This window comes from Lissotriton vulgaris, chromosome 10, assembly GCF_964263255.1.
Source record: "Lissotriton vulgaris chromosome 10, aLisVul1.2, whole genome shotgun sequence".
NCBI lineage: Eukaryota > Metazoa > Chordata > Amphibia > Caudata > Salamandridae > Lissotriton > Lissotriton vulgaris.
In genome coordinates, this window is record NC_141698.1 from 975,702,825 (window position 1) to 975,721,624 (window position 18,800).

The following is an 18,800-nucleotide window of genomic DNA, read 5'->3' on the forward strand; positions in this document are numbered from 1 at the left end:
CATGAGTGGTCTGACATAGCTCTTGGTTCAATAGATGTGTCCTCTATCCTCGAAACCCCATTCTGAGTAATAAAGATGTAGTCAATACGCGAATAAGAGTCATGTGGGAAGGAGTAGAACATATAGTCCCTATCCGTGGGATTTTGTATTCTCCACGTGTCAACCAGGTGAAAACGATGGCACAAGTTAAGGAATGCTTTGTGTGATTTGTTTGGCTTAAAAGTATACCGTGAGTCTCTATCTAGGGTTGGGTAAAATGGAAGATTGAAATCCCCAGCCAGTAAGTGCACAGCCGAGTCTGGAATAGTCTCGATTTGCTTTGCTAGGTCAACCCAGAAACTTAGGTCACTAGTGTTAGGCGCATAGATGTTGGTGAGGAAAATTCTGTGTTATCTCTGCTCAGTTTGGCCGTAAACCCATCTACCCTTTTCATCTGCAGATGAGGATAAATTCCACTTTGGATTTTTTCGCTATCAGTATCAGTACTCCATTCTTTTTACCCACAGCCTCAGAGCTTACCCCCTCAGAGTAGAATTTATTCCTTAACGTATAGAATTGTTTCGTATCTAGTTTGGTTTCCTGTAATAATACAATATCGCCTTTTTTCTGCGCAAATAATCTAATATCTTTTGTCTTTTTATGGGTTGATTTAATCCTTTTACATTCAGGAACAGGATTTTTAATTTATCTACATTGGCCACCCCAAGCAGCGTATCAAGTGTAGAATGTATCATTTCAAACAGTTACAAACATTATATGATCCATATGATTCTTAGGAAAGTTAGTTCTATGCAATCCAACGTAAGCATTACTTGAGACAAGTCCCCTCAGCCTGCCGATTGTGGCACCCGACCAACTAAGACATCGAGCAGTCGTGAAAGCTTGTAAGGATGTCATGCAATCGTCACATCTTGTCAATACAAAAAATAAGCAAGAAAATAAAAATTAAAACCAAAGCATACAACATACCCCCCCCACTATCCCCCCACACCCCCTCCCCACCCTCCCCAACCGTAAGTAGAAAGCACGGTGACTTGAGGAAAATCGCAGTGTTCCCTTCCGTCAATTGTTAATATAGTAGAAGGTTTGGAACAATCTCTTGACACATTAAACCTGATGTTAGATCTGCTAGACCCATGAACGATGAATCTCAAAGTCGGATCCGCAGCTCCGTCAATTCTAAACAAGAACATATATACTTAACAGCAAGTAGGTCAGCTTTATGTTTGTAGAACAAGAGGAAGCAGCTGTGAGCTGACTATCATTACTAGCATTTTGGAGCCAGAACATCCTAAAAACTAAGAGGTGAGCTGTGAGAGGAAGTGACATATTTTAATCTGTCATATCTATCACCCAAATTCTTAACATCCTGCATGAAAGCGTTGTTACAATTAAGGACCTTAACCTGTCGCATGGCGTCAACCTACCCACCTCCATAAATCGGGGCAGTTAAATACAATTTACAATGGCAGACAGTATTTAGCAACATACTAGGTAAGAGCAATAAGGCAATACAATAGGTCCTTGCCCTCACTTGCACAATAATCGTGATTACCACCGCTGCTTTGCGGGTCCGGGTCTGTGGGCTCCCTGCCTGTTGCTCGTGTATTTCGCCGCCATCTTGGGTGTGGATGCGCCGCTCTAGAGGCGCCGGACCGAGCACTCTAGTTTTGCGGACCTCCTCTGCCAGCCCTACTTAAACCTTCACACTAGCGCGCAGCGGTGACGCGCAGCGGTGACGCGCAGCGGTCGCGCCTTCACTGCGCCTGAGTCGTGCCAGAGTCTTGCCCGTCTGCGCCCGTCAGCGTCCCGGAGGCGTTTTGAGCGTCGGGCAGGGCCGGTCTCTGGAGGACTTCATATTTCATCTTGTCATTATGCTACAATACTCGGCGCTGGAGCTCTGGTCCCTACAAAAGATGAGGGGTTCTTGCCGTAAGGTATTTCCGGCCCGCCACAAGGGCAAGAGCCGGTGCCCTGACTGTGGCTGGCGGCCACAGAAAAAGCAGGTCCCTGTGTTAGATACGGAGGAAGAGAATCTTTGTCTGCTTTTGAATACTAGATCTCTCAGTCGGTATGCCTTGGATATTTATGATCTACTGGTAACAGAAAAACCTCTGTGCCTGATGCTGACTGAGACGTGGCTTGGGGAGGCTTCTAATCCCGATATTACCGCAGCTATTCCCCCTGATTATAATATCTTTAGGCAAGATAGACTGAAAGGGCGAGGGGGGGTGTAGCACTTGTGGTGAGTAATTGAGCCACCTGTACCACCATTCCTATGGAGACTATTATGGGTTGCGAATCCCTCGCTTTCTCCATTGTATTATCACTGCACCAGTCTTTTAAAGGACTCCTAGTCTATAGGCCCCTGGGGCCGACTGGCACCTTTTTTGAAGAGCTCCAGTTGATAATTTCGACATTGGCGCTCAGATCGGAGCACTGTATAGTGTCCGGCGACTTTAATATCCACATGGATGACGAAACGGATGCTGATACAATTAAAATGATGGACGTGACGGCTCCTCTAGGCCTTGTGCCTTATCACTGCGGACCGACGCATGAAAAGGGCCATATCCTGGATCTGGTCTTCTCGACGACCTCTATAGAGATTTTAGCTCCTATTCAGGTGCTATGGTCAGATCACAGGCTGGTCAAGTACTATGTGCCGGAGACAAGAAAACCATCCAGTGTTTCTCGGCAGCTTTCACAAGGATCTAGAGCTTTCCATCGGGTTACTCCAGAACTGCTGACACAGGCATGTCTGGATCATCCGTGTATCCTGACGGGGGATTTGGAAAGGGATTCTGAGCAGTTACAATTGTGGCTCTCGGAGAGGCTGGAAGATCTTGCCCCGGTGAGGCCCCCTCGCAATATTGCAAAACAGGCGTCCGCCCCCTGGTTTACCGAAGCACTGGCGGTTTCACGACAGCAGTGCAAGGTGGCTGAAAGAGCGTGGTGTGCGCAAAATGACCCGGTGGCAAAACTCGCCTACAGAGCCTCTGTTAAAGCATATCATCGCGATATTCTCTCTGAGAAGAGAGGCTATTTTTCTAGAATAATTGAGACTGCCTCTAATTCATGCAAGGAGCTATTTGCCATTGTGAGGGAATTTATGGCCCCTCGTGATTCGTCGACCCAGGCACCCCCCACGGAGGCATGGGTGAGTGCCCTGGCCAACTTCTTTACCTCCAAGATCAAGCTGATTTAGGATTCCTTTCTCGTGAAGGGACCTGAGGCTTTTTATTCTTTAGAGGGTGGCCCTGCCTCCGCAATTAGTGCAGACACGATTCTGGCAGACTTTCCACCACTCTCTGCCTCTTCAACCTTGGACTTGATGGCTTGCCTTAATTCGGGCTCACCTCGTGATGTATGCCCTGCCAAATTTTTGGCTAAAATGGCTGAAGTCATCAATCCCATTGTAAACCCCCTTTTGAACTCCTCCCTTAGGGAGGGTGTAGTCCCCCAGATCTGGAAGCAGGCGATGATTATCCCTCTGCTTAAAAAGCCCGGTTTGGACTCGGAGGTATTGGCTAATTATAGGCCTATCTCACTTCTGCCCGCTTTTGCCAAGATCCTCGAGAAACATGTGCACAGGGTGCTTTCCGATTATCTGGAATCACATGATCTACTGCACCCCACGCAATCCGGCTTCCGCACCAATTTAAGCACCGAAACAGCGCTTCTGGAAGTTTCGGAGGCTATTAAGGTGGTGCTGGATTCAGGTGGCAAAGCAATGCTGGTGATGCTCGATCTGTCGGCCGCCTTTGACATCGTCCCCCACGAGGGTCTCCTCATCAGACTTCATGAGATCGGTCTGAGGGGGACGGTGCTCAGATGGTTTCGATCTTTCTTGGCGGGCCGTCGACAAACGGTCTGGGCTTCCTCCAGTTCCGCCGAGATGCCGCCATTGGGTGTCGGAGTCCCTCAGGGCTCTGTGCTGAGCCCGACTCTTTTTAACATCTTTATGACCCCTCTGGCGGCACTGGCGGAATCTTTTGGGGCCCAGATCGTTTCCTATGCCGATGACACCCAGCTCCTCTTTACGTGCGGGAAAGGTGCGGATTTCGATGGAGAGAGTATCCGGGGTTGCCTTGGGGCTGTTTTTAATTGGTTCCAACTTAACAGCCTCAAGTGCAACTCGGATAAATCGGAGGTACTCTTCTTCGGGTGCAGTTCGGATCCAGAGTGGCAGAAATGGTGGCCGGAGAATATGTTTCCACCTGCAGGGTCGTCCCAGGTGGCCAAGAACCTGGGGATTAAGATCGACAATGGTCTGACACTACGATCCCAGATAATCGTTCTTACTGGCACTTGCTTCGGTTTACTCCGGATGCTACGCAAGTTTCTTCCCATACTATCGGAAGATCACAGGAAGATAACGGTGCAGGCTATAATTGGTTCGAGAATGGATTATTCTAACATTCTGTATCTCGGCCTGCCGGAGTATCTGCTACAACGACTGCAGGTGGTCCAGAATTCGGCAGCACAAGCCATTTTTGGATTGTCAGGCCGTGCCAGAACCTCGGGCCTCCTGCAGTCACTTCACTGGCTCCCCATCCGGAAGCGGATAATTTTTAAAGCCCTGACTTTGGCTCATAAAGCTCTTCATGCCTCAGGAGCTAAATATTTACAAAAAAGGGTAGCTTTCTACCATCCCACAAGACCCTTGAGGTCCGGGTCTTTGTTCCTTGCCGCGGTCCCTCGTATCAAAAGGGCTTGCATAGGAGGCCGATCTTTCAGACTGTTGGCTCCACAGCTCTGGAACACTTTGCCAGTGACTCTGCGCAGTACTTCAAATTTACTGACGTTCAGGAAGGGCCTTAAAACCTGGCTTTTTACCTCTTAGATATTATTTTTCTTGGCTGAGTCTTGATTTCCCCCTTCTTTTCTGCTAACATAACAATGAGGCAATACAATAGTAGAGCGCTTACTGAGGTAAACATTCCAAGCAAAAAACGACAAGGAAGAGACAAGAGCACAGTGGATTGTATGGGTTGTGACCAAGATTGATGTGCTAGAACAATGTTCGTAGAGGTAAAGGAAGTTCTGAAAGGCATCACAAGTTGACCATCCAATTGGCAGTAGAACCCTTGTCTCAATTAGATAACAGCACCCCTGTAAACGCGTCAGCCAGAACTACAGACCCATTGTCATGGTGAACCAAAACAACCAATAGAGTTATACATAGTTAGCTTAATCAAAGGATACTCATTTGCAGCCAGAGGCTGAGGCCGCCATATTGTCAGGATTGTTGGTGTCCATATCTCGTTCTTCCAAATCGTCCAACATACGTTTGAGTTTCATGGGGTCTGAAAACATGTGAGAGGACCCCCTAACAATCACTCTGTACTTTGCTGGGCCAACAAAACCAAATTGAAAGCCCCTTGATTTCAATTGCGGACGTAGGGCCAGGAACGCTTTCCTCACATCTACCGTATCCTTACTGTAATCTTGTGAGATGTAGATCTTTGCGTCTTTCCATAAAATATGGTTGTGTCTCCGGACAAAGGCGAGGATTTGTTCCACGTGCTGATATCGTAGTGGCTTACAGACAATGGGTCTGGGGCCTTTCTGCGTTTTAGCGATCCTCCCGGTACTCTATGCGCCCTATCAAAGTCTAGGGGATGGACAAAGGTCAGGTTGGTGGCTTGAGCGAACCATGATTCCAGGAATGTGACACAGGAACCTTGTGAATCTTCGGATCCTTCCGGTACGCCGAAAATGTGTACGTTCCCCCTCCAGTTCCTGTCCTCCAATTCCGCCAGCTTCCTTGTTGTCTGGTCTGAGGATATGTTCAGATGTTTCAGAGCCGCACACGTTTTAACTTCGATATCTTCAAGACGGCTAATCCTTGACTCCTTCTCCGCAAGACGCGCGTTGGTGTCTCTTATGTCCTGCCGAATTGCCACTACTTCTTCTTTGGTTGCCTTGGCCAGATCTTTAACCTCATCCAGCCTGTTTAGGATCATTTCTATTGCGTCAGTGGTAACTTTCTTGGTCTTGATAGGCGACCCTGGGTTTTAGTGGTCTGATTTAACCATTTTCAGGGTGTTTTGCTCCTTGGTATCCATTATTCTTGTTTCCGGGTGAAGCTGATGCCTTGCGTGAGAAATGACTGCCCACACGTTAGATTGCACACACGTTAGACTGGAGTGTACTGAATTTGGAAAGGTTATGTTGGTATCCTGGTGCAGGCAGCTGAGCAGCGGGACTGTAAAGGAGCTGGTTTGACTGAAGGTTTATAGGAACAATTGGTGACAACAGGACAGAGTACCTTCTTTGCTTTATAAAGGGTGATGCCCTCTGTCAGGTATGTTCAGCGGACAATGATTGTGATTCGGTGAAGCTGATATCAACGAGCTTCCTCCTTCGTGATATCCTCACAGTAAAGCACACAGATCATATGAGGACGTCCACATTGAAATCGAACATGAGCTGCTCAGGTAGATTTACTACGCCATTACTTGGGCTGCATGCAAGGAGAACCGACCTTTGGGAGTTATGTGCACCTTAGCGGCTGAGGTTGTTTAGAAGAGCCACTAACTCCATTCTCCAATCGCTCCATTACCTCGTCACACACAAGAAATAACTTTTGGGTGTAGCATTGAGACCGCTATTAGATTAGGCATAAGCACACTGATCCCAATCCGTAGTTGTGAGGCAACATGAAGGAGCCTGTGAGCCCAGTTGTGAATGTACATTGAGCACCAGGACACGTGGCGTCATAGAAAGACTGCGTGTAGGGGCTCGTACGTTTCACTCACTGCCGCTGCCCTCATAAAATGGCCAGTCCACCATGCATAAACAATGCGCAGAGTATTTCTGTGGCATTTCGGGGGTTTTCCGCTAGTGATCTTTGTGGTTGTGGAAGCGGATTTAGATCGCTTCAGACGCTTGCAATAATGACGGCCGCCATCTTGGTAAAAGTATCGAGCACCAGATTCAATGTCCATGGCGACTAACTAGAAAAGGTAGAGTGTACTCACGAGCCCATAATACAAATTGCAGGTTAGGCGTCCACTTTCACTGCAGGTCGGGTTCGAGCCCTTCATGCCCTCAGAACATGAGTCGGTGCGTCGATCTTAACCGAGGGTCTCGGAGGCACCGCGCGCTCGCTCTCCCGCCGACGCCGCGGCAGGAGCGCTCTGGTTTCCTTCAAGTTTTGTCGAACCTCGGGCACCTCCACTCCTAGAAAGCAGCTCACCACGCTCCCCTCACATTCCGATTCACGGAACGGCCACCGTGTATGCGAATGGGCTAGCTATAAAGGTTCCAATCTCTTGCTAAAAGCCTCGTTGCGGGAGGAGAGAAGCTCTAGACCGCCATCTTCCTCGGCGTCCAAACCACGCCCCCATGGTATTCTTTTTTTTTTTCATTTTAGTGAAGTGCTGCCTGGGGAGACTGCCCCCCACACCTCCCCTCTCAGCTAAACCACTGGGGAGACTGTCAGATGAAGATGTGAAAAATGGTATGATGGATTTGGAAGCAATTGAAATTCTACAATGCCACAAGAAGGACAAGCATGCTGATCCAGACAATGGCCCCCAAGATGATAGGCGTACCAATGATGGGACTGAGGAGGGTAAGGAGGACTGATTAATGTGAGACAGCTCAGTGCACCATTTCACAATACCTGTCACAAGCATGGGTGTCCCTAGCACAGACTATAGATGCAAGAAAAGTATGAGAGTGATTGGGCACTATCACAATTCTTTACACATGGTCTGTCAGGATAAATCCAGACTCAAACACATAATCATTACCAGACTGCCAATGTGACAGAGGGCCCAACTCTTGCTTCTATGTTTGATCTACGTTGTGCACAGTGAGAGGAGTTTAAGAAACATTCTCCTAGGGTTGGAGTTACCAACTTGAAGACACAAGCTGATATTCATCTGTCTAAGCAAATGGCTACTTTGGGGGGGGGGCTGCCTTACAAAACTGAAAGACAAGACTGAAAAACAGGATGAGGCAACTATCACGATTCAAAACCATCTATCTAGCCCTGCAACAGAAAGTTGCACAGAGCCTCTCTGATAAAATGGCTGCAATTGAAAATTGGATGCATCACAATAACGTGTGGGTCAGAGGCATCGAGGAGGGGGCCAAGGATGATGATTCAAGAGGTTTCATTGTGCACCTGTTTCAATGCTCCTTTCCTGATCATCTAGATTTGGACATAGACTGCCGAATTCAAAGAGCACATGGGTTCCCTTTCAGAAAATATAAAGGGACCCAGCTCAACCAGCATCCTATTGCAATTTCAATCTATATTGGCAACTTTATGTTTCAGCAACTCCTGTTTCAAGCTGCACTACCACAGAACCCAGACAGAGATGAAACTTACACCTTTTTTGTTAGGTCAGATTTTTGCCATCATATAGTACAATGACACTGGCAGCTTTGAATGTTCATCGCCAAGCTTCAGGCAGGTGGTGCGAGGGTCTCTCTTTAGGAGACTGCCCGCTTACAAATTGTATATGGGACAACGTATTTTGTTATACTACTGAAGATGTTGAGGCTGTTGCTGCAAAATGGGGAAATAGTGAACATCCTAATAAAACCTGCAAATAGGATGGCAAATGTGATTTAAACCTGTTTAATTCAGCTTGGTTAAAATGATAAGATTTCAGCATGTTCATATTGACATTCTGGAAACTTCTTTTTTGATACTTATCTATTCTTTTCTTCTCCTCACTCTCAATTGTTTGGGGCTGCAGGGAGCAGGAGGGAAGACACAGTCAGAATGGAATGTGGTGTAAGAATGGTTTTCTTTCATTCCTTTTTATCTACTTTTCTTCTCTGGTGGCTGATATCTCTTTGATGGAGCATGCAGTTGCCTTATGGACACCACTTATTCTTCATGTTTTCTATTCTTTTCTGTTGATGCGTTTAGGTGGGAATGTCTCTGCTTTGACAGAGACCAGGAAGAAGGGGGGTTGTGGGCATTCTTTTGCCCAGGGTTTGGAGGGTAAGGAGATTGTGTGCAGGGGAGAGTATTAGAAACAATTTATAGTTGCTATATTAGAAGTGCAGTGGTGCAGAGCCGATTTGCCCATTCTTTTACACATCATAAACACATCACAATTTCCTAACAGATACATAACAAGAATGTGCATTTATCACAAGTTTCTTCTATGGGCCAATGATGCTAAAATAAGTGTGGCACTTGGCATTATTACCAAAGTGCATTTACTATAGGACCAGTGAATTTACTTAAACTATGTCTCCAACCACATTAAATGAGAAATTAATAAATCATCCTTACTTAGTAGATATGTATTTCAATTTTCATAATCTGTGCCTTAATACAGTAAATTACATTTATGTTTTAGATCTTTGAATAGAAACCATCCTCACATATGTAGAATGTGATTACTCTAGCAGCGACAAAACATGTATGTAATGTGTGCCCTAATGTTTCATAAGGTTTGCTTAAAAATGTAGTTCTTAGATGTACTGACTCATATACATGTATGATTTTACTGTATGCCCTATTTAATATGAATCTAGTTTACTGACCATTCATATTAATTAGCTTTTTGAGATGTGCACATGTGTATTAAATGTGCACCATTGAGTTATAATTTTAAGTTGTCTTTCGTAGGTCTGATTAATGTGCTCCATAACATGTTGTTTTCCATTTTCTGCTAACATGGAATTTCTTGCAGGTATTCACACACATTTTTCAGTTGAAGAATAGATTCACTATTGTACTAGTGATAGAGAAAAGGAGCCGCGGAAGAAGACCTTCACGAAAGAACATGGAGAGCCAGAGCATTAACTGAAAAGCCTATTCAGCAATGATACAACCTGGCCTGTGTGTGAGAAGATGATGTTGTTCCCTTGTCCAGTGTGGGATACTTGCTTCCTCAGGACACCATCTCGTAAACGGGACCGACCGACACCCGGTCGGCAGTCCTCTCCCCTCTTTAGGATGCGATGAAAACTGTTCTGCCGCATTCCAACATTTCCCTATGGGAGCATGCAGTACGGTCGTAACCCTCACTGTAATACAAGCTCCCATGGGGAAATGTGAGGTGCGGTTCATCCCAGCACCACATTGCAGGCACCTAAAGGTGCCTGCCACAGTGTGCAGAGATCAACTGGGGCCCACCATAGGTGCCCCCTCAGCCTTCAACCAGGGGCCGCACACACAAGCGGGCCCTGCTGGTGGCCCTCAAAATTGCTTTCCAACATGGTTTCCATGTCGAACAGGCCATCATGGAAACCGTGCCGGAAACCATGCATCATAATTCCAAGGGTGGAAAGGCGACCCCCTTAGGGATTACAATCCTGTTTTGACTGAGGGACAGGCTCCTTGAGCTCGTCGGAAGCCAGCCGAATGACCGGCCGGTTTCAATTCCAACTGGTTGCATCATGATCAGCCGGTCGGAATTGAATCCGACGATGGCGGTCCGTAATAGGTCCCATAACATTTTGACTGGATTTATAATGTTACACTAGTAAACTTTAGCAAACACAAAAATATTAAGTGAAAAATGTATACAATAGACCAGTGCAGGCACTAGTCACAAAGCAACGGTCTATGAAATAAGGCAGCCCATGTTATTTAGATGCAAGCAGATACATTGATATATGTAGAAATAATCACAAACTGTGTGAAGGAGGAACAAAGCATGGTCAGTGGGTGGAAAGAGAGCTATGGGACATCAAGAAGGATGAGCAATACAAAAATAATGGCTTTTACTATCACAGCAAGGAAGGCTAAGGAATGAGTGGAAGATGCTTTCAGAAAGTGGTAAATGAGGAAAGTGTAAGTTTTTTGCTAGTGATAAATGGCTGAATTATAAATGTTGCATGCATTTATATATTGCAATGAAAGGGCCAGCACAGACTGAACAGAACACATTAAGAACTATTTCACAAGAAAATATGTTTTAATATTTCAAATGAGGAACGAATCCGGAATGACCACCAAGGAGATTTCTTGTGGAATTCTATCAAGTATAACGGAAATCTTGTTGTTTACTTGACATAAATCAGGTACCAGGAAAACGATTGTTTTGATAGGCAAGCATATTTTGGCACATACCAGCACATTAACTACAGGCTACTCTGCTATTTCATGGGTTTCTGCCATCATTCTACAACTTTCTAAAAGGAGGTTGTGAATGGACAAAGATTCTTTATAGTATGGAAATAGAGGCATGTATAGACGTATAATTCAACTACTAAGCAACTTTGTATCTAGTAACCAATTAAAAACATATTTATCATGGCTATCCTGTATCATTAGTAAATAAATATGAATTGAAGTGTGCAAGAAGTGGACATTTTTGGTATAACTTTAGTTGCTGAATTAGTTCACATGAAGGTTTGCACCTAGTGAAGAGTAAACATTTGTTTCCAGCAATCAAAGATGCATCAAGGGCTTTATTTATAGTTTGAGGAGCAGAAGAATTGCTACGGTTTGACCTCTCAATTTAGAGTCCACTGGCTTAGCTGGCTGTAACCACTGACAAAGATGTCTGTCATCCCACCTAACAGTCACTCATTTTCCCTACCTGTGCTATCACGTGAGGAGTGGCAGACACAGACGTGGAACATGTTAAAGGCCCCCAGCGTTAGGTAAAAGGCTCCCTGTGCAATGAGGCTTCTTCAGTTTGTGTTAGAAGATTGTTTTCACTTAATAAAAAAGTTTGACAAGCGGGTACTTCAAATATGGTGACCTCTCAGACAGCCTTTAGTGCTATAAAGGGAGCCGTGACAGCTGATCTGGGTTAGGGATAAAAATAATGATACAGCTTTGCATAATATACATTTAAGAAAGATTGATTTTGAATTGAAAAAGTTGGTTCCAGGCTTAAAGTTGCACTTCTAGTAGAGAATCTATGAATGCATTGCTAACCTGGTGTGTTAAATATGAATATTATGTAAAAGAACTCAGTATAATTAAAGGGATATGGAGAAAGCCATCACAGTTCCAATAGCAATGCTAAAACAGTTAACAATAAAATGATTAGGAAAACAATATTTCTTTTGAATAAAAGGGACAACGCTGATATAACTTCATAGCATTGATTTGTAAAAGTAAAGATTGCCAGCAGACATGTCAAACATTTCACATTACTCAACTTAAAACAATCCAGGGCCCATGTGGCATGATATCCAAAAAGTACAACCATACATAAAACATTGTTAGTACATATACTAAGGAGGAGGCCTCAATGTCCTCCACAAGGCTTCCTGGTCCTGCACACTTGGCAAGCAGGTCACACTCAACTCCATAGAGCTTCTGACATGCCATTTCTCTGTCTCTCAACTTAGTCCTCCTCCTTCCATCTCATCTAACGGCCTCCCAGGCAGAGCATGGAATCAATTGATGAATTCTCAGATCTCATCATCACCTCATCCTTCCGATATACCCACAATACCCTCTTGAGTGGCTTCAACCTCCCAGTCAATTCAAGCAAAATCAAAACACCCTCTTCAACTTCATCGATAAACGTGGTACAGCATGTCACACAGCAAAACTCATTCCAAAGGTCACATTCTCATTCTTGTCTGTTCAATATGACCAACAATCCAATGCTAAACACCCCTACACTGGACTGGAGTGGTCACTCTGGCATCCCTATTTCTATGCTCACCATACTACCAACAAACCAAGGTCAAAATAAAAGAAAAGTTCAACCTTCAAATTTTTCGAAGAATTCTCCGCACACAACCTAATACTTGAACTCTTCTCTCACCCCTCAACTCCTCCACCTTTGACACCAGCACCATTCTAAATAACTTCAAAGCTATGTGAACGTCCATGCTTAATGCATGTGCAATCCATAGATTTCAGGCTCTCGCATATTCTGAAGACCTTACTGACAATAAACAATCCATTTGCAGACAGGAAAGTAAACAGAAGAAAAACAGAACTGCTGAGGAGCTGTTGTCACTGAAGACCTTCCATACAAGAGGCATACTGCTCATCATGTCAGTAAAAGCAAAGTACCGTACCATCATTATCTAAGAAGCCATCAACAGAAGCATAATGCTGTTCAAGACAAACAAGCACTACCTCAGCCCTCAGCCGGACCCACCCATTCCTCACTCCATAGTAGAGTGCAATGCTATCCATCTCTTCTTCAGTGGAAAAATACACAAGATCCAACATCAACAATACCAGGCCTGCTTCATGCCTCACACCCACCCTTCCTGAGCAGTTGTCAGCCTTCAAAACCCCAATTGCTCCCTAATGTGGTTGACATACTCAACTCTCTCAAGTTCACTTCTTAGAAAGATGATGTCTTATCATCCTTCTTCAAAACTCTCCCTGGGGATGCTCTATTGCATCTACTTACCATTGCCAGTACCTCCCTTACTCAAAGCATCTTCCGAGAATGCAAGATCTTCTAACAGTCTATGTTCAACAAGGTCACATCGATGGTAGCCATCTCCTGCTTGACTACAAGTCTAGCTTCAGATTACGCTGCAGATGATGCCTATTAACCACCGATTAAGATGATCCATGCCTCCTGATATTGCTGGACCTCTCAGCTGCCTTCAACACAGTCAACCATCCCACCCTAATATGCATAGTTCAGTTTTGAATAGGATTCACTGAAAATGTCTTTCACTGGTTTTCCTCCTACCTTTCCACCTGATATCAGTTTGTTCGCATTGGCACCTCTAGGTCAAAAAAGATCCCTATCAAATGTGGAGTTCACCAGGGTTCCGTGCTATGGCATGTTCAACATTTACATGTAGCTATGGGTTGCTCTACTCACAGATTAATATTCACCAATGTGCTGATGATACACAACTCTACATGAATGTATCCTCTGCCTCACACAACCAGTGCCTCAAACACTGCTTGTAGTTTATCCAGACCTGGACATCCAGCGCCTCTCAGATGCTTAAATCAATTAAGATAGCATTCTTATTATTTGCCAAGAACAACAAGCAAGGTACACTACAAACCTGACTCAATGACATGATCCTTGATTGTTTTGAAATCCAACTCTCAATGAATGCCAGATCACAGCATTCACACTGGACACCAACCACTCTCTCAAAGAACACAAGGGAACACAAATGGCCTGGTACCACCTCTCTCTTCTAAAGAAAGTCAAACAGTTTCTTTCAGAAAGCAACTTCAGAACTGCTTTTCAAGTCGCTGTACTCTTGCACATGGATAGTGGTAATACCCTACTTGATGGCTACCCAGACACTACTCTTTGGGGCATCCTAGATACTGCATCAAGTCTCTTTCCCAGGCCTAAACGTATCCTCAGGATCAAACCGATGCTCATAGGGGTCCACCTCTCAACAGCCCCAAGTCTGGATATAGTTTTACAAAGACTAAAGGGTGGTTAAGCGGGGTAAGGGAAGGATGGGGACAGCAGGGAGGGAGACCTATAAAAAGACGCAAAAAGAAGAAATTACTACCTCAACCCTGGTAACCTCTCTCACTTCCTTAATCCTCCATTGTACCCATACTTCCACTAACCTGTAAAGAAAGAAAAGATTGCCATCTAACAGGGGTGCTGAGCTTGTAACCTCTAATCTCCATACCATTCGCTGGAAAACATAAAAGGATTCATAAGACTAAGACTATTCTTCTGTTGTAACATACTAGCATCCAATAACCAAATGTATCTACCTGGGATTTCTGAGGTTAATACAGTTGCTCAGAAGACCCTTTGTCTATGGAGGACAAAAGTAAAGAGCGTGCCAAATGATGTTGAGCTGTAATAGTCAAACATAAGCAAGACCAGTATTCACAGCAATATGAACATGAAATAAAGTTAGCATATCACTCAGTTACGTTTTGTAAATAATATCCAGAAGATGCTGGTATGAAGAACCAGAAAAGGAAGAGTTACGTCACTCTCCACACAAGCAAGAACCTCTTCTAAATGACATGCACTACGGAGTTATCATAACGTAATTGTAGCTGAATACAAAAATTTCCCTTGCATGAACACCCTTGTAATCCACCTCCAAATGTAGCAAGCAACGAAGATACCAATATACTTTTTCCCTCACAAGAGCTCTTGTATAGGAATAGGAAGTGCTCCCCAACCTAGGGAAAAATAAGGCAATGAACACTCAAGCCTCAAGTGCCCCCAAAGGAATAATTAGTCTTCGGGTATCTCCAGAAAGGGTACTAGGAACCAGCGGTGCCAAAGGCACCCTTACATGACCAGGAACAAGCAGGAAACCGGCCAGCGTCAATCCTGGTGACAACGATAATGATCGGCAGCATCCAAACCCGCCGCCTTGCTATTTCCAGTCTTCCGCATCACGTGGGATGCGGCGTCTGACGTCAGACGTCCAATTGAGGCTGCCGGAAATTGTAGTATTCCCGAGCCTCAGCACGTGGCTGCGCGAGTGGAGCTTCCGTGTCCTCTAACAGTCTCATTCACACCCTAAAACATATGATTACATCACCCTAATCCCGATGGAACTCCATTGACTCCCCTTACCAGCCCACCCCATCATCAAAACCAACTGTATCATTTACAAAGCTATCACAACTAGCACCCCCACCTATCTAACGTACACGCTCACTATCTTTGGTGGTTCTCTGGTGGTTCTTGGCACACGTGAAGAAGTGCAAAAAAGAAAACAAAATAAGACTACAGGCTTTTACATCTGTGCACCCAGGATTTGGCACAACTTCATTGTATTTATTACTGCTCCTATTTTGGAAAGAGTTAAAGACACACCCTTTTAATGAACACTACATCACAATGCATTAAGTGTTCACAGCTCAGCTTCCTCTCCAGATTTTTTACTGAATTTAGGCTTACTTTTACCATATACAACATTACACAGACTGTTGGGTACGTCCGCGCTATAGAAATAACATTTACATACATACTGATATACATGCTAACTTGTACATATTGAGAGGAATTGCAGATTGGATATTCCCTAACCTATGTATGAATCAAATACAAGATTAGTGTAGACCATTCCTGTTTACATAAAACATAAAGACTCCTGATTCCAAAAGTACCCAGCTAACCACAGAGGACAGGACAAACCGAGAGAACGTTTTTCAGCATTTGAAAAAGCGAGAGGCATTTTTTCCACCTCAGGTTGATCGGCAGAAGGCTTGCCCTAGAGGCCACACCAAAGTAATTCAAGAAAAACAGGTTTGGTGCAATGGAGCTTTTGGTTGCGCTGAAAACTAGTTTATTTGGACCTCTTTGTAAAGGTAATTGGCCTCATTGAGCACTGCCTTGCTTGAAAATTTTGACTACGTCTGAAGGTTTATTTAAGTGAGGTAGCAACTCTATCAGACACGTTAAGCAACCACGGTGGCTACAAAATTGAGGTTTAACACTCTCTGAGCTTTTGAATACAACCCAATTGCTTTGAGAGAAGCTTGACGATGGAGTATTCAGCTTCGGGGAGACAATAAGAGGCGACATCTTGGAACTTTTGGTCCACTGGAAGATTTTAACATTCATTTTAGAGTCTAAAAGTGTGAAGGCAAAAATTATGACCTCTATGACCTGGATTATGTATCTGACCTCTACTCCATCATGGTTGCCATGAAATCATGCCGTAGTCCCATCAACGAAAACAGTTGCTTTTGATTGACACTTTTTGCCTTAAAAGGTTTTTTTAAAAACACATCTCCTGTTCCCCTAAATTATTTTAATGATCTTGGTGTCTTTTTGGTCATTACATTTTTCTAAAAGGGGAATTTTATTGTCTTGTGCTCTTTACTTCAAATTTACTTTATTTATTTACTCAGAAATAGTTGGTACTGCTTGAATTTAACACATACATCTCTGGGGATCACCTGCTACTTGTGCCATACCTACCAGTGTTCTCTAATAACTGTGCTTTGACCTCACCAGAGTGAATGTAAGTGGGTGTCCCAAATTTGTTAATACAAATGACACTCTTAGAAATTGTAATCAACTGGATTATGATTTCGGGTTGATGACTACCCCCATCAAGGCACAATCACACCTTGTCAGGGTGAACCCTTAAAAACACAAAACTAATCAGAGGTCACCTCCCTGGGAAACAGCAGACATGCTTACTTTAGGGCAATGTGTAAAGTATTTAGACTGCACCAAAACAAATTGGGTTAAGATGCAAAACATTAAAAACCCTAAAGTAAATTAGAAAAATAATATTAGTAAACTAAATTACATCAAAATTAAAATAATCCTGTAAAGGGAACTGAAGATTTAGATATTTCTCATAGTTTTAAGTAGAAATAGCTCCAAAAATAACAAAGGGCCGATGGTAGTCTATGGCCACGGCAGACCAGGAGCTAGGCATATTTGGAGGCTACCTCAATGGAAAGAGGGTTGAATTCATCAACCAGGTTTGTCCTGGTCAAAGTTGCTATCTTTTTACTCAATCCTTTTTATCCCAATCCACCCCATGACTATAGAGCCCCCAAGGAACTGGGAGGAGGCACTTAGACACTCACAGGAAGTCATACGGAGGCCCACCGGAGGATCCAGTCCAAGTTCAGTTGCCATTAGTAAGCTTGGTACTTCCTGGAAAAGTTTTCTTTTAGCATGTTGTATCCCTGCAGCTTGAGCAGGAGGTCAAACAAGAAAAGCTCAGAGTCCATTTTTTATTCCTGAGTACAAGATGGAGCAGGTTGAGTTCTTCAGGACTCCTTTCAGGTCACAGACAGGAGGTCCAGTCCTCTTCTTATCTTCTGCAGGTCCTGGAAGTATCCTTAAGTGGATGCCCAGAGGTGCAAGTGGGTGGGAATGACTCCTGAGCACACCCTATCCAATGGGGTAGGTGTTCCTGGAGCCAAACCTATACAGTTCGGGCATTTTCAAGATGGCAAAAGTCTTCGACCACACTAAACATGGGTTCTGAGGGGATGTATGGGAGTGATTTCCTGCAGTAATTCTAGTGTCCTCCCACATCTTGCACTAAAATTCAGTTTGAGGTAGTCATTGTGCCCACAATGAAGCAAGAGACTGACATCTGCTAGGACAAAAGCAGAGCCTTTCAGCAACCAGACAGTGGATCCACAGTGGTTATGTTGGCATCCTGTTCGCTCCCCTTCCAAGTGTATCCAAAGGGTGACATGTAAAATGCAGAGACAAGTGTCTGGTAGGATTAAAGCAGAGTCCTTTACGATCAGTCAGTAGATCCACAAGAGTAGTTTTGGCATCCAGATCTATTCCATTTATAGTGTGCCCCACATGTTAAATGGGAACCCAGCAGACATGTCAATCAGTTTTTCACACTCAAGCAAGATTTGACTCTGTAGTGCCCAAAAGAATGCCCCTAGCCCCCACCCTGTATATTCAGAGAGGGCATCTCTGCCCCTTGAGGTCATCCTATTCTGTGCTCCTTGGAGTCAATTCACACCCCTTAAGGCCTAGCTGGGGAAGCTAGAAAGCTAAAGGAAATTACCCTCGGGAACTCCAAGCTAAGAAAGTGTACCTTTGGCTCCATACAATGCCTAATTGCATAGGTTCATACAATTCTAAAGTTTCACTTTCTTCTTAGTGAGGGCTATAGAACAGAGGTAATCAAGATAATGAGCTAACTGCACCAAAAGTCTATAATTTGTGAACAACTAGAAAGAGAATTTTCTACATTTGCCAGAATATCCTTTAATTCAGATTGAAGTGTGATTTTTTTTGTTTTTTTTATCGATTTTTTTAGAGCGCGCAAATACCCGAGGGTGTCTCGGCGCTATTGTTGCAGAACTCACTGGCGGAAAAGGGGGGAGTTAGGCTGGGAACAACCACGTTTTCAGTTTCTTTCTGAAGTTGAGCAGGGTTGGTGCACATTTCATGTGGAGGGGGAGTGTGTTCCACAATTTGGCCGTGGCA